We start from the raw sequence: 15,814 nt of genomic DNA, 5'->3' as shown, positions 1-15,814 counted from the left end.
GCCGTTCGCTTCCCTGCACTCGTCGTGAGCCACTGATCCTCTTCCCCCTCACTGTTCTCGCTCTCGTGCACCGTAGCCACCGCACCTTGCTCACCCGCACGCGCCGCCGCCTGTGCTCGCCGCCGACGTATCTCCGGCCACCTAACGGTCCGGCCGTCATGCTCAGCTTCCTCTTCGCGCCGCGTAGAGCACGTAGGTGCCCCGCACGAGCTGCCCCGACCGCCATAGCGTCGACCCCAAGCTCACCCGAGCTCCGGCGACCGCCAAGGTCGACGCCGGTGACGACTCCGGCCATATTAGGCCCAGTCGCTGCCACTACTCGACGCGGACGAGCGCCCGCGTCAGTAGACGCCCTCTGCCGGGCATTTCGTCGCCGGAGGAGGAAACCCGCACCCCTCCGCCGTCCCTGGCCTTGCCGGCGATGAGCCATTGACTGGGTCCGGCGGGTTTGACCGTTGACGTTGACTGGGTGGGCCCAAGCTGACTCCCCTGAGTCAATGACAAGTGGAACCCCCCTGCTAACTAACCAGATTAGTTTAACTAAAATTAGTTAGTCTAATTAATTGCTGACACGCGGGACCCACTGGTCAGTTTGACCTGGAAGTCCCGTTGACCTCTGACATCACCCTGACACAGTGCTGACGCGATAAACCCTTTTCTGGATTTAAATAAATCTAAACGATTTATTTATTTCAGAAAATAGCTAAAACTTCTAAAAATCATAGTAATTCAACCGTGACTCCAAATCAAACAAATTATATATGAAAAATTATCAGAAAAATTCAAGGAATCCATCTGTACCATTTTCATGCATATTTGAACAATGTTTGTCCTCTGTTTTGGACAAAACAAATAAAGGGCATTTAAATAATCATATATGGAGTTGGAATTTGAATCATGTATTCAAACCAACTTCATTTAAATCATAGCTAGGTGCATTAGCCCAAAACACATTCATATTGCCATGTCATAGCATGCATCATATTGTGCATTGCATTGATCGTGTCTCTTCTGTGTTTGCCGGTGTTGTTCCCCCTCGGTAGACGTTGTACCGACGATGTGATCCTTGACACTGATGAAGACTCACTGTTATCTTCAGAAGTGCCAGGCAAGCAAAACCCCCTTGTTCATTCCGATACAATCCTACTCTCTCGCTCCTTCTCTCTTTTACTGCATTAGGACAACAACAATTCATCTGTTAATTGCTGCGGTAGCTGAACCCCTTTATCCTCTGCATGACCTGTCATTGCCACAGTAAATAGATGAAACCCACTAGCATGAGTAGGAGTTGTTTGAGCCCTGTTGTGCCTACTCATTCATGCTTGTTTATCATGCCTGCTACTGCTTAGAGTTGAGTCAGGTCTGATTCATCAGGGATGAATCAGAGGTGTGTGAACATGTCCTACTGTGTGTGAGCTAAGTGTGTGAACACGATTTGGTAAAGGCAGCGGTGAGAGGCCATGTAGGAGTACATGGTGGGTTGTCTCATTGAAGCCGTCCTTCGGAACTGAGTTCTGTGTTTGTGATCCATGATTCAGCTACTACCATGCATTGGGCCCTGAAATATGACCCCGCTCAACTTCTTAATCACCCTTGTCCTCTGTCCAAGAGTTGCAAGTAGTTTCTGGTGTTTGTAGTATGCTGGAGGCCGTGGGCAGCGCTGACCCGAGGGGTGGGCTGTGATGCGGTAGGCACGTGGCCGGGTATAGCAGGCGCCCGTTTGGTGTCACGGAACCCTGTTCACATCGTTTGGGGCTGTGAGCGAAACCCCGGCCGGATCTCCTCATGGATGGAACCCGAATAGGCGATAAACCTGGACTAGAGACTTGAGTGTTTAGGTAGGTCGTGGTCTACACCCACGTCGGCTTTCGCTTGAAGTCTGCCGAGCACATGTCGTGTGCAGACGCTAAGTGGTGGAAACATGTATGAAGAAGTACACCCCTTCAGGGTTAACATCATCTATTCGAATAGCCGTGTCCGCGGTAAAGGACTTCTGGGTTACTTATATCAGTTCATAGACAAGTGAAAGTGGATACTCTAAAATGCGCAAGATAAGTGTGAGTGCTATGGATGGCGTTCTCGTAGGGAGACGGGAGCGGATCCATAGTGGTGTATTGGTTGGTGAATATGTGGACTCGTGTGCGCCACCTCAAAAGGGTTACTTGCAGTCGTAGTTCAGGATAGCCACCGAGTCAAAGCTGGCTTGCTGCAGTTAAACCCCACCATCCCGTTTGTTGATAATGATGCATATGTAGATAGTTCTGATGTAAGTCTTGCTGGGTACATTTGTACTCACGTTTGCCTATTTTATGTTTTTGCAAAGAGACTTCAGTCTCACTAGTAGTTCCACGTGGACTTCGACGTTTAGCTTGTTACCTCAGCTACGATCTTGTGCCCTCGGCAGGATCTGGTAGATAGTCAGGCTTCTCAGCCTTTTTCATTTGTAGATGTCTGTACTCAGACATGTTAAGCTTCCGCTTGTGCTTTGACTTGTATGCTCTGAATGTTGGGTCGTGAGACCCATGTTTGTAATATCTCGCTCCTCGGAGCCTATTGAATAAAATACTTGAGTTGTAGAGTCATGTTGTGATGCCATGTTGTATTTGCACATATCGAGCATATTGTGTGTATGTTATTGAAATGCTTGGTATGTGTGGGATCTGACTATCTAGTTGTTTATCCTTAGTAGCCTCTCTTACCGGGAAATGTCTCCTAGTGTTTCCACTGAGCCATGGTAGCTTGCTACTGCTCTGGAACACTTAGGCTAGCCGGCATGTGTCCTTCTTCGTTCCTGTGTCTGTCCCTTCGGGGAAATGTCACGCGATGAGTACCAGAGTCCTGTTAGCCCGCTACAGCCCGGTTTACCGGAGTCCTGCTAGCCCAGTTGCTACAGCCCGGATTCACTCGCTGATGACTGACACGTTCGTTGTTGGGTCATGTATGCATGTCCCTGTAAGTTAGTGCCACTTTGGGTTCACGACTAGCCATGTTAGCCCGGGTTCTTTGTCATATGGATGCTAGCAGCACTATCATATACGTGAGCCAAAAGGCGCAAACGGTCCCGGGCCAGGTAAGGTGGCACCCGTGGGAATACCGTGCGTGAGGCCGCAAAGTGATATGAAGTGTTACATGCTAGATCGGTGTGACTTAGGATCGGGGTCCTGACACATGGAGATGCTTCCTTCTGGCCTAGCGCGGTTACAGACATATTTCTTTAGGACTCCCATGAACCTCTCAAAGGGGAACATATTGTGTAGAAATACAGGGCCCAGAACGACAATCTCGTCGACTAGATGAACTAGGACGTGCGTCATGATATTGAAGAAGGATGGTAGGAAAACCAGCTCTAAACTGACAAGACATTGTGCCACATCACTCCTTAACCTTGGTAGGATTTCTGGATCGATCACCTTCTGAGAGATTGCATTGAGGAATGAACATAGCTTCACAATTGCTAATCGAACGTTTTCCGGTAGAAGCCCTCTCAATGCAACCAGAAGCAGTTGCGTCATAATCACGTGGCAGTCATGAGACTTTAGGTTCTGGAACTTTTTCTCTGCCATATTTATTATTCCCTTTATATTCGACGAGTAGCCAGACGGGACCTTCATACTGAGCAGGCATTCAAAGAAGATTTCCTTCTCTTCTTTGGTAAGAGCATAGCTGGCAGGACCTTCATACTACTTTGGAGGCATGCCTTCTTTTTGTCCAAACGTTGCAGGTCCTCCCGTGCCTCCAGTGTATCTTTTGTCTTCCCATACACGCCCAAGAAGCCTAGCAGGTTCACGCAAAGGTTCTTCATGACGTGCATGATGTTGATTGAAAAGCGGACCTCTAGGTATTTCCAGTACGGTAGGTCCCAGAATATAGATTTCTTCTTCCACATGGGTGCGCGTCCCTCAGCGTCATTCGGAAAAGATAGTCCGCCGGCACCCTTTCCAAAGATTACTTTTAAATCATTGACCATAGCAAGTACGTGATCACTAGTACACATGGCGGGCTTCTTCCGGTGATCTGCCTCGCCTTTGAAATGCTTGCCTTTCTTTCAACATTGATGGTTGTTCGGAAGGAATCGACGATGCCCCAGGTACACATTCCTCCTGCATTTCTCCAGGTATATACTTTTGGTATCATCTAAACAGTGTGTGCATGCGTGGTATACCTTGTTTGTCCGTCCTGAAAGGTTACTGAGAGCAGGCCAATCATTGATGGTGATAAACAACAACCATGCAAGTAAAATTCCTCCTGTTTGTAGTCATCCAACACACGTACACCGTTTCCAATCCACAGTTGTAAAAGTTCTTCAACTAATGGCCTTAGGTACACATCAATGTCGTTGCCGGGTTGCTTAGGGCCTTGGATGAGAACTGGCATCATAATGAACTTCTGCTTCATGCACAGCCAAGGAGGAAGGTTATAGATACATAGAGTCGCGGGCCAGGTGCTGTGACTGCTGCTCTGCTCCCCAAAAGGATTAATGCCATCCGTGCCTAAACCAAACCATACATTCACTACAACAAAATTGACATACCGTGACAAAAATCCTGGTGATGATGATGGACAACATCACCAAAATGCTTAATGTGTGATGTTCTCGTAGGTGGCGTCACCAATTACTACAAATAGGTGACGATAAACGTCACTGGAATGTCTCGCCTGTGAGCACACCTGGCTGCGAATTTCTGTGACGGTCTGGAAGTTTTAATGACAAACTTGATAGTCATGGAATACTACGAATGTGTGACAATCAGTATTTTGTCATTAAATGTCTAGGAGTGGGACGCACCATACCTAGTTTTTTACGGGTCCCACCATAGCTAGTTCACGAGTTGATGAGAGGTAGGTTTTGGTAGTGGGCCATAATTTTTCCAAAGTCTATTGAACATTGTAATTATTTTGTTCTATCTAATATAAGTAGGTAGTGGCCCTGGAAATACTTATAATTATTAGTTTTTATAAAGGGAAAAGCTTGTTTTGTTCTTTTGTTAGATGGTTATATTGTTCTTTCTAACATAAATAGGTAGCGGCTCAGAAAAAAATGTTTAATCGGACGTTCGTGACCTGATTTTTTTCTCTCAAAAGCAAACATATAAATAAGAGAGTTGAACTGCTAATGGGAAAAATAAATTTTAACACAATTATTTTATTCTTATATCTAGAATAAATAGGTTGTGGCTATGCTGAAAACTTCAGTTGGGCGCTCGTGCACTATTGATATTTTGTTCTATCTCAAAAGTTAAAACGGGAATAGGAGAGTCGATGGGAAATCTTATTTTTTCTTCTTATCTATAAACAGGTAGTTGTTGGGCCAAAAACTTCAACGAGACACTCGTGAGGTGAAGTTGTTTCGTTCTATCTAAAATGTTAATAAAATCGAAACAGCAGGGTCGATGCAAAAATGATTGGTACAGGAGTTCAAACCTGTGACCACCATGATCTGCACCAACATCGTTAATATAAATTGTTATAAAGGTTGTTTATTATCTTCTTGGACTATACTCCTAGGTGTGTGTGACTCTATCTGTAGGTTAGTTATTTCTTCCCACGGCATATGTGACTTGATCTGGTTGTCTTCTCGATTCTAGTTGGCGGCATGTTGCCATGGGAAAAGCAGGACTATGATAGGCGAAACGCGGCACGAATCGGTTCCGGCTGGCTATTACAATTCCAAGTGTCTCCAATCCCCTGTACCAACCTTACGCGAATCCATCTGGCCACCGTATCATACGACGCTGCACAGAGCACCCGCATCACACCGTCTTTCACTTTCGACATATTTTATTTGATCTAGAAAATTGTTGTCCTAGCTTAATTGCTTCTTGCCTGGGTTGTTGACTTGATATATTATTCGTGATGCTTTGTTGCTTTTCAAAATGATAAATAAAATCTAGTTCTTGGGTTTGCATGTATTTCTTAACCATTATAAGCTATTCTTGTGTTTACTGTTTAATTTGCCCATCTGTATGCTTTCCTTGACATTTAATAATGTTCCGTTCTATTTCAGATTGTTAATTTGATAGATTGTAAGCCTCTTAGTGGTACTCTTGTACCTCGTTATCTTGTCTATTTTCATCTCATCAAAGGTACAACCTTGTTGTGTTTCTTCAATTTATAGGCACCGAGAGGAGTTAGCCGCGAGGCTTCAAGCACAAGTGACAACATTTGAAGAGATGCAAAGGAAGCAATAGGAAAAATTGGAAGCTGTGAAGAAGAGCCAGCAAGAGAAGAATGAAGCCTGGCAAAAGAAGCAACATGAGACGGATAACCTGATTGGTGTTCTCTTAGAGGCTCAAGCAACTTAGTTGTCGAGTCCAAAACTGATGGTGCATGAAGGCCATCCTTTTGTGATGGAAAGATAGTTGCTGAATCATATGGTCTAGTCACCAGGACAACACATGTGGTCTTTAGCTATTTAAATGTTGCCTTTTTAACTTGTGTATTGTTGTGTCAAACTCGTGAGCCAGTGTTACTTTTTGATGTCACTTTTGTTTAGGAGATGATTTGGCTGAGACGATTGATTATATGATATGATTTGTCGTTCATTCAAATTTATCATGTGATTCAGATCGTATCTTATATATACAATGTGATGTGATGTGAATTATATATTGATAATTTGTTGTACAAATTCTAAATAATTAAATATATTTTGATGGTGTCATCCTCATCAATAATGAAACGCTAGCAGTGGGATAGTTTGCTCAGGTGTTGGCGTCGTAGAAGTTAGTGACGTTGCTTTGTCACTTCATATGGCATATTTTCTCGTAACGTGTGACATTAATTGATTATCATGGAAGTAACAAGTTGATGACGTAGTAGAGAACGTCACCGAAGGTCCCATTTTCATGAAGTTACTTTGTGCGCGCCGTCACTAGGAGTAATCTGTGACGGGGATTCCATGACGATCCTTGTGACGCCCATAAAACGTCACTTAGGGGTAATTTGTGACGTTATTAGCTATTCGATGACATTTTTTGTCTCGTCATACTTGGCCCAATATCTTGTAGTGATTCCTTGCATCACCTGCAAACTCCTCCCAGTACTTTCTCTCGATTTTTATCAACTGCGACTTGTCAGCGGGTGCAGGGAGGTGCGGGATGGAGTGGCGGTTCGGGTGGAGTAGTTTGGATGGGCAGGGGGTGCTCACCGGCGGCGGAAGTGGCAGCGAACCGAGGCGGCGGCGGCGAGATGCGTTCGGCGAGGGAGGCGGCTCTGGTAGGTGTTGGGGTAGGGTTTTTGCGGGGTTTGGGAGAGGAGAGGCAGGGATTTATATAGGGCGTGGTCATGGGCGAGGGGGCAACGCGGGATCGTGATCCCGAGAAGATCGCGGCGACGGGCGGCGGCGGTCGCGCTCTGGCGCGGCGAGACGTGGGCGAGGGGAAAGAGATGAGGGCGGGCCCGGGGCGTCAGCGAGAGAGGGAGAAGAGGGTTCGGTCGGGCAACCGAGGGGGAGAGGAGTCAGGCGCAGGGCGCTGGGGGCAGGCCGGCTCGGGCGCTGGTGGGCTGCGCCTGGCCCGCTGGTGGGCTGCGCCTGGGGTTTTTCCTTTTTCTTTTCTTTTTGAATTAGAGAGAAGAGAGAATATAGAAAAATATATATTATTTTTATATAGGACATATATATATCAAATTCTCACGGGAATTATTCCTACAACATGGACATTTTTCCAGGGGCAAAACTCAAACTAAAAAAACACTTTCTAGAAATCCCAAATAAAAATCAGATTTAAATCCAAACTTTTTGGCAATATTTTTCTTCTGACATTTTTGGAGTGTTATGTTTACTCCTCTCATACTTTTGCTCAAGTATTTGTCAGGCATTGATTTGAAATAAATTCAACTGCCAATTTGAATCCAAATTCAAACAAACTCAAAAGCCTATAAAATATTTCAAATGCCACTCAATTTTCAAACAATATGCATAGATGCTTAGCTATATTTGTAAAACATTCCAAATGGGAAATTTGGGATGTTACACTCCGTGCTTGGTCCAAACATTATAGTGTGACATGAAACCCTTATAAAGCAGGTGGGTGTGAAGGGTTTTCGAGTCAGAGTAAGACTTTGTATTCCCACATATAGGGCATGGACAACACATAAAACCATTCTACTTGTTTGCCTGAGCCACTTCGAGAAAATTATGCACGCCCTTAATGTACTCGGAGGTGTGTCTGTCATCGTACATCCATTGCCGGTTCATCTGCATGCATTATATATAATTAAGTGTGTCAAAAATCATTACAGAACATCATGAATAGATAATTAAGTGACCAAATTAATAGAAGTTCAAGATCACTTTAAAACCAAAGTACATACATAGTTCTTATTGAACAACATATAGCTCTCCAGAGAATCTAATTAATTAAACCATACATTGAAACTATGTCAAAAAATTCAATGCAAAAACAAATGCGATCATAATCGCAACCAAGGTAACAATTGATCCAACGGCATAATGATACCAAGCCTCGGTATGAATGGCATATTTTCTAATCTTTCTAATCTTCAAGCGCATTGCATCCATCTGGATCTTGTGATCATCAACGACATCCGCAACATGCAACTCCAATATCATCTTCTCCTCCTCGATTTTTTTCCTTCAAGAAATTGTTTTCTTCTTCAACTAAATTTAACCTCTCGACAATAGGGTCGGATGGAATTTCCGGTTCACATACCTCCAAGATAAATAAAATTTATGTAACGTTGGTCGGCATAATTGTCATAAACAATAAATGAACCAAATAGTTATACACGATAATATATACTACATCCGAATCATAGACAGGACGAGGGCCGACGGGGTGGGATACCAAAACCATCACACTATATAATCAGAAGCAATAATAAAAGTAAGAAAATTATACAAGTATCTATCTAAACAGATAAGTAAGAATTTTTTTCCTTTCAGAAAGAAGATAAGAACAAGAGGCTCACCACGGTGGTGCCGGCGACGAGATCGGCGCGGGCGATCGACGGTGGTGAAGACGGGGACAGGACGTGACAGACCGCTAAACCTAGACAAATATTGAGGAAAATGGAGCTTGGAGATTGAGCTTGGAGAGGAGAAAGCTTAAGTAGTGTGGATCGGGCATTCCATCGAACACCTCATGTGCATAGAAGGTGAGCTAGAGCACCACAAAGCCCTCCCCTCGTCGGCCAGATAAAACAGAGCAATGTGGAGTGCTCTGCTCCCCGGCGAGGGGGTATAAATAGGCACATCATTGGTCCCGGGTTGTCGGGACCAAAGGACACCCTTTGGTCCCGGTTCAAGCCACCAAACGGAACCAATGGTGGTGGGCCAGGAGCGAGGCCCATTGGTCCCGATTCGTCCCACCAACTGGGACCAAAGGGGCCAGACGAACCAGGACCAATGCCCCCACGAGGCCCGGCAAGCCCCCTGGCCTCACGAACCGGGACCAATGCCCCCATGGGTCCCGGTTCATGACTGAACCGGGACTAATGGGCTTATCTGGCCTAAACCCAAGCCCTATTTTCTACTAGCGACAAATGGTCCATATGCAAACAAAATACATCTCCACCTCCCGGAGATGTAAAATATAACAACTCGCGGTGCAAATTTACATCTCCAGAGGAAGAAGATGTAAAAACTGTGGCTGCACGCTAACGCCCAACCGCCCTTTAGTTCATTTCCCCCTTCTTCCTATCGTCCGCCGCAGCTCCCCGCTCGGTCGCTGCCCAGCCGCAGATCCAGCCCCGCCCCTACCCCCGCCGCTGATACCACCCCGCCTGGGCCGCCGCCCAACGTCTTACGGGCGGATCGGGCCGTCGCCGCACCACGCCGCCTCGGCCCCGTCCGCCTCCGCTCCAGTCGCCTCCGCCTCGCCCCGGCTCCGCCCGCCTCCGCTCCGGCCTCTGCCCGCCCTCGCCCGCAAAGCACACCACCGCCCTGCTTCGTCCGCCTCCACTGCGCTGCACGCCGCCGCCCGCTCCCCACTCGGGCACCGCCCCGACATCTCTCCACCCGTCGCCGCCCCAACTTGCTCCGGCCACCGCCGCCGTCCAATGGCGCCGAAGAAGACGCCGAAGGGAAAGTAGGGTTTGTTTGGCGTGGAGTTCTCCGATGTTGGGCGGCGTTGGTTGGTCGGCACGTATCCCACCACCGACAAGGTCGCGCATGCTTATGACATGGCGATGTGGCATGCCGGACAACCGAAGACGGACCTCAACTTCCCAGAGATTGAGACCCGGGCGGTGGCAGAGTGGCTCGTGCCGCAGGGCATCCGGATGGAGGAGATGCCGGTGAAGAAGAAGAAGAAGAAGAAGAAGAAGAAGAAGAAGAAGAAGAAGAAGAAGAAGAAGAAGAAGAAGAAGATGAAGAAGAAGAAGAAGAAGAGACTGGCGGTTATTGTCACTCTCTCAAGAGCGACGAGGTAGCTATGGCTCAGTTTGCACGGGAGCATCCCAAGTACGTCCAGGCGGAGCAGGAGTTCCACTGGAAGCGTGATGCTGATGAGAAGAGAAAGAAGGAGGACAAGGCCGTCCCCTCGATGGTGATCCCCATCGAGTCATCGTTGGGGGAGGACGAGGAGTTCTGGGGCTCTCGGATAACTCCGAAGAGTCGTACTGGATAACCTCGGACGAAGAGTAGTTTTGCTAGTTTAAATTTATGTCATGTATGTTTGAATTTGGTGTTTGAACTATGTTGATATGAAGTAGTAGTTGGTTGTCTTCAGAATTTTACATCTTTGTTTTGGACCATCAGTTGGAGTTGCTCTTTTACATCTCCGTTTTGGACCATCTGTTGGAGTTGATCCTTGTTCGGAGATGTAAAAAACACTTTGTGGTGATGTAAATTTTTACATCACCGGTTTGGAGCACCAAAATATACATTATCTATTGAAGATGCTCTTAGAGGCTATATCATGGAAATCGGTTGGCTTTGAAATAATGTGGTAGGTAGCGAGACCGAATGATTGCGTCGCGACATTTAGCAAGCAAAACTAGTAATGATATCCAAGGTAATGACCATCCCTGCATGTTATCCCGCTTTGAAGAAGATCGTTACTCCAAACTTTAGATGTGTAGTCAAACTAAATCCTCGCACTTTGTATCACTAAGGGAAGTTATCGCGGATCAAACGATATAGTGAACATACACTCACTACAGGAATCAGGCACTTTGCCGTTAGCCATGCCTGACGGCAAAGGCATGTCAGGCAGACGGCAAAGGGCTTTGTCCCCAGCCAGCAGACGGCAACAGGTACGGCTGAATAGGCTACAGCAAAGGCCTCTTTGCCGTCTTCTGGCGTACGGCAATGATGCAAAGGTCATTGCCGTCTGCTGGCAGACGACAAAGAGCCTGGACAGCACACGTGGCAGTTCAGGTCCGTTAAGTGGTTAATGGTGTGCTTTGTCGTCATCTGGCAGACAGCAAAGGCGTTTGCATCTTTGCCGTCGGCCAGCAGATAGCGAAGATGCAAAGTCGTTTGTCGTCTGCTGGCTGACGGCAAATCTACCAAATAGGCCAGCCCAACACACCCCAGGTTGCATAGGAGCTGCCACGTGGCAGCTTTGCCGGCTGCTAGCTGACGACAAAGACCTTTGTCAAAGTGGCTATATAGCCCCTGTTTTTTCTGTTTTTTCTTAAATTCATTCAATTTGACAGAATTTCACATATATATCGTGATATAAACAAGATGGTACTAATAGCAATGTTCATGCGTCGTAAAACGGATCGTCCCCGTACGGCGGCCACATGTCGGCGGCGATTTTCAGCTCTACGCTCTCCGCCTTCGGCCAGCTCCTTGCTTCGAGACGAGGCGTCCTCTGCATCGTAGTCATCTTGAGTTGCTGGCTCCTTCGGGATCAAGTTGACCTCCATCTTGCTCTGCCATGGAAGATCTTCAGTCCTTGTCATATGTGTTTTCCATGTTGTGCTCCTACTGCCGTACGGCGGCAACATGTCGGTGGCGACGTACAGCTCTATGCTCTCCGCCTTCGGCCAGCTCCTTGCTTCTGGACGAGGCGTCCTCTGCATCATACTCATCTTGGTTGCTGGCTCCTCATTCGGGATCGATTTTACCTCCATCTTGCTCTGCCATGGAAGGATCTTCAGTCCCCTGGTATATGTGTTTTCCGTGTTGTGCTCCTACTGCCCTGCTGTGTGTGTCATTGGTGACATGACATGTGCACTCTATATGTAGATGAAGCGGGCGGTTGCAGGCTGCTGCTGGCTACATGCAGAGGAGGATTAGGATTGCATAAAGGATAAGGAGAGCTCACTTGATTTGTTTGGGTCTCAATTAGTTAAACCGCGAATTTATATTTGTTTCTTGGTGCAGGAGCTTCAAGGCAACAAAGGCAGTAGGCTTCATGGTAACACATTCTCTGATTTTCTTTCCAAATCTGAAACTATTTGGCCCCTAAATTGTAGTCCCCTCGAGAAAGTCACAGTATTGATGGTCTGGTCTATGGATGTTGACAAGTTTGATTGCAGACGGGACCGCAAAGAAAGTGCAGTGCTCACCGTTGTAGATATCTGCAGGGCAACATCAAATTTCAGTGAGAAGAACATGGCCAGGCAGGGAGCTTCATGCATCATTGCATGGGAATTCTTTACTATTGTGAATTGTTTTTGTTTCTTGGAGACACTAACCGTAGCTTCTTATTAGTGCCTAGCATGGTAAAAGAGCAACGTTGTTGTGCCTTTCTTGGAATCAGGTTCTTCTATTCCATATGGCCACTCTCTTCCGCGAGCGCTGTCTCTGTCAAAAGTTTAGTGAACAGTGCCTGCCGGAGTCGCAGGACACCTGTTACCCGGAGGAGCAATATTTACGGACACCGCACGACGTGGCCGACCCCGCCGGCTGCACCTGGTACACGCTCACGCGCATCAACTATACTGACAGTGTCGACGGCGACCCACGGACTTATGGCGTGCCAGAGGTGTCGCTGCTGCTCACCGCCGAGCTGCGTCAGTCCAACAACTCCACCTATGAGCACATGTTCGTGCGCAAGGTCGCGCCTGACTGCCTTGGCCCGCTCATGGTCATCGCAGACACTGTCATCTTCAAAGATTGATCGATGTCTTTCTCTGCACCATAGCTGCACGTAGGAGGTACGTTCTGGCACCATATTGCTGAAAAGTTTCAGAGGTTCTACACATCACTTCTTCTTGTTAATGCTCGTGAGCCATGCATGCCATGTTAATCACAAATTTGTAGCCGATAGATGGTGGAAACATATTGCGAATGTCACTTCACTCCCTGAATTCGTTTGAGATGCTGCAGCATCTTATGAGACAAGTTGATTGAAGAACATTGAATACTTAATTTGGGAAAATCTCCTACCTGATTTAGTTTCCGAATGTAAGCATGTTGCTTCATGTAATTAGTGAAGAAATCAGCAACTTGACTAACTAGCTTCTTCAATCAGATTTAAATCTTTTTTTTGCGAACTTCAATCAGATTTAAATCATGGTTCATGTATTTGAAGAATTTTATTTTCACAAGTGACATCTGACAAAAAGGTGTCTAATGGCATGGCCAAGGTTGATTCTTTTGATACTGGCATGATTATGTTTTTAATTCCATGGAGCTTCGTAATTACAGCCTATAATTCTACACTTACTACTACGATGAGCTATAAGTCATTGTTGTCGGATTTAGGGTTCCGGCAGACCCTTGAGGTTCGAACACTAGGGTGCGCGCGGAGGTTTCGCCTTCTACCTACCTGTTCCTCACCGAAAATCACCGAATCGTCTACCCCGACCGCTTCATCTACTCCGACAACCGCGGGCGACATTGGCCCCGCGCTGATTGGCGCCGCAGCCGTCGTCGAGTCCTTCTCTGCTGGCCTCTCCGACTTTTTCGACATGGCGTACAACTCGTGCAGGTCCAGACTACGCATGCCCGGTGATGGCAACACCACCGCGTGCCTTCGTCCACGACGTGTCCCCGGGCCTGGCAAGCCTGGTGCGGCGCTTCTTCAACTTCGTCTTCATCCGTCTACGCATGCCCAGTGCTGGCAACACCAACGAGTGCCTTCGTCTATGATGTGTCCCCAGGGTTGGCAACCCCGGCGCGACGCGTCGTCAACATCATCTACTTCTTGATGCACCACTACTTCGACAACACTGCGCCCATGACTAACTCGGTGCCTCCTTGCGCCTGCAGCTCCACGGTGACTTCCTCGACACCGGCTACCCCGACTCGACATCGACCACGACATTCTTCGCACGGCTACCTCGACCACGACTCCACCACCCATGCTCTCGGCTACATCGACAAACGGCATAAAGGGCTACCGCCTGCTTGAGCAACCTCGTCAGTTTTCACTCCAGCCACGACTCCGCGATGCATCGACCGTTACGACTGTGTGTGTTTGTGTGTGTGTGGGGGGGTCTGTCAGCTTGCCTTCGGATTCTTCTCCAGTCTCACCGTCTGCATCGCTACCGTTGTGACTGCGGGGGGATGTTGAGTATCGTGATTATTAGGAAAGACGAGATAGACTAGGATTTGTTCTGGCTTGTCTTGTACTCCAAGTAGATCATTGTACTCCTATATATATAGCCACGAGGCTCAAGCAATACAACAACTATTCCACCAGTCATCTCTCTCCCTTCTAACAGGTTCCATTCAGGATTATGATCTTTATATGGTGCCTATGACGGGGCTGATTCTAACTAGAGATAATTTAGCCAAGCGCAACTGCCAAGGTAGCAAATGGTGTTTTTTTGTGATCAACATGAAACAATACACCAACTTCTGTAGTAGTAATTGGAGATTAGTTCACGTATCTGATTTGATTAAAATCCATCTTTTGTAGTAGTGTTTGATTTCCATCCTTTCTAGTCTATAGAGTCAACTCAAATTAGCATTCTGAGTAAAAAGATATGCACTTCGTCCATACAGGAAAGAGCAACTTGTTTAGGTTACCTACAAACTAATGCAAGATGTACGAGCAAGTGGGCATTTACTAGATGGGAAGACTTGGCTAGAAGTGGTAATTCCTCCGATCCATATTAGTTGCCGTTGAAACGGATGTATTTCAGTGCTAGATACATTCATTCAAGCAACAAATAATATGAATCGGAGGGAGTATTATATTTTTTCTATTCCTGCATTTTGAGAATTGTGTGAATCAAAGAAGGCCATGAGAGTTAAGACTTGGTCATACGCCAAAAATAAAATCGTGTCGATCTGGCCAACGAATCAAGCAAGCCAGGTCTTCGCTCGGAAGTTGCACTGCATTGGTTGACAAATGGAGTACACCTACTAGTACAAGTTGTGTACTACCTCCGTCTCGGTGAATAAGTCATTCGCGTAGTCTCTAGGTCGACGATTTAACTATCTAAATATGTATTATATGTGACAAAAAATATATATTTAAAAACTACATCCATGTACAAATCTAGTGATATACTTTTCATGACATATAACTTATATTTGATTCCTCAAATCGATGACTTAGAACTACGCGAATGACTTATTCACCTAGACGGAGGTAGTACTTGGTTGTCGTTAAGTCTCCATCAACTGGTTGAGATTGATCTAAGTCTTCTCTTACTTAATGCTCATTACTATCTTGAGTAGAGAATTAATTGCACAGCAGTGATACACTTAAGGTGGTCTGCCACACGCCATGACCTTACACATCACACTGAGACAGCCAACCTCCGTCCAGACGATTGCGCAACGCTAGTCTGTCAGTAGCAACGAGGGCCACCGACATAGGATGATTAGTCAATACCACTTCTAACCAAGTCTTCCCATCTAGTAAATGCTGACTCGCTTGTACATCTTGCAAGTTGCAACCACAGGAATTTGGATCCAAGAGTGTTCGATGGCACAGTAAAA

The sequence above is a fragment of the Triticum dicoccoides genome, chromosome 2B (genome assembly GCF_002162155.2).
Source record: "Triticum dicoccoides isolate Atlit2015 ecotype Zavitan chromosome 2B, WEW_v2.0, whole genome shotgun sequence".
NCBI classification, from domain to species: domain Eukaryota; kingdom Viridiplantae; phylum Streptophyta; class Magnoliopsida; order Poales; family Poaceae; genus Triticum; species Triticum dicoccoides.
Note: the sequence above shows the minus strand (reverse complement) of the source record.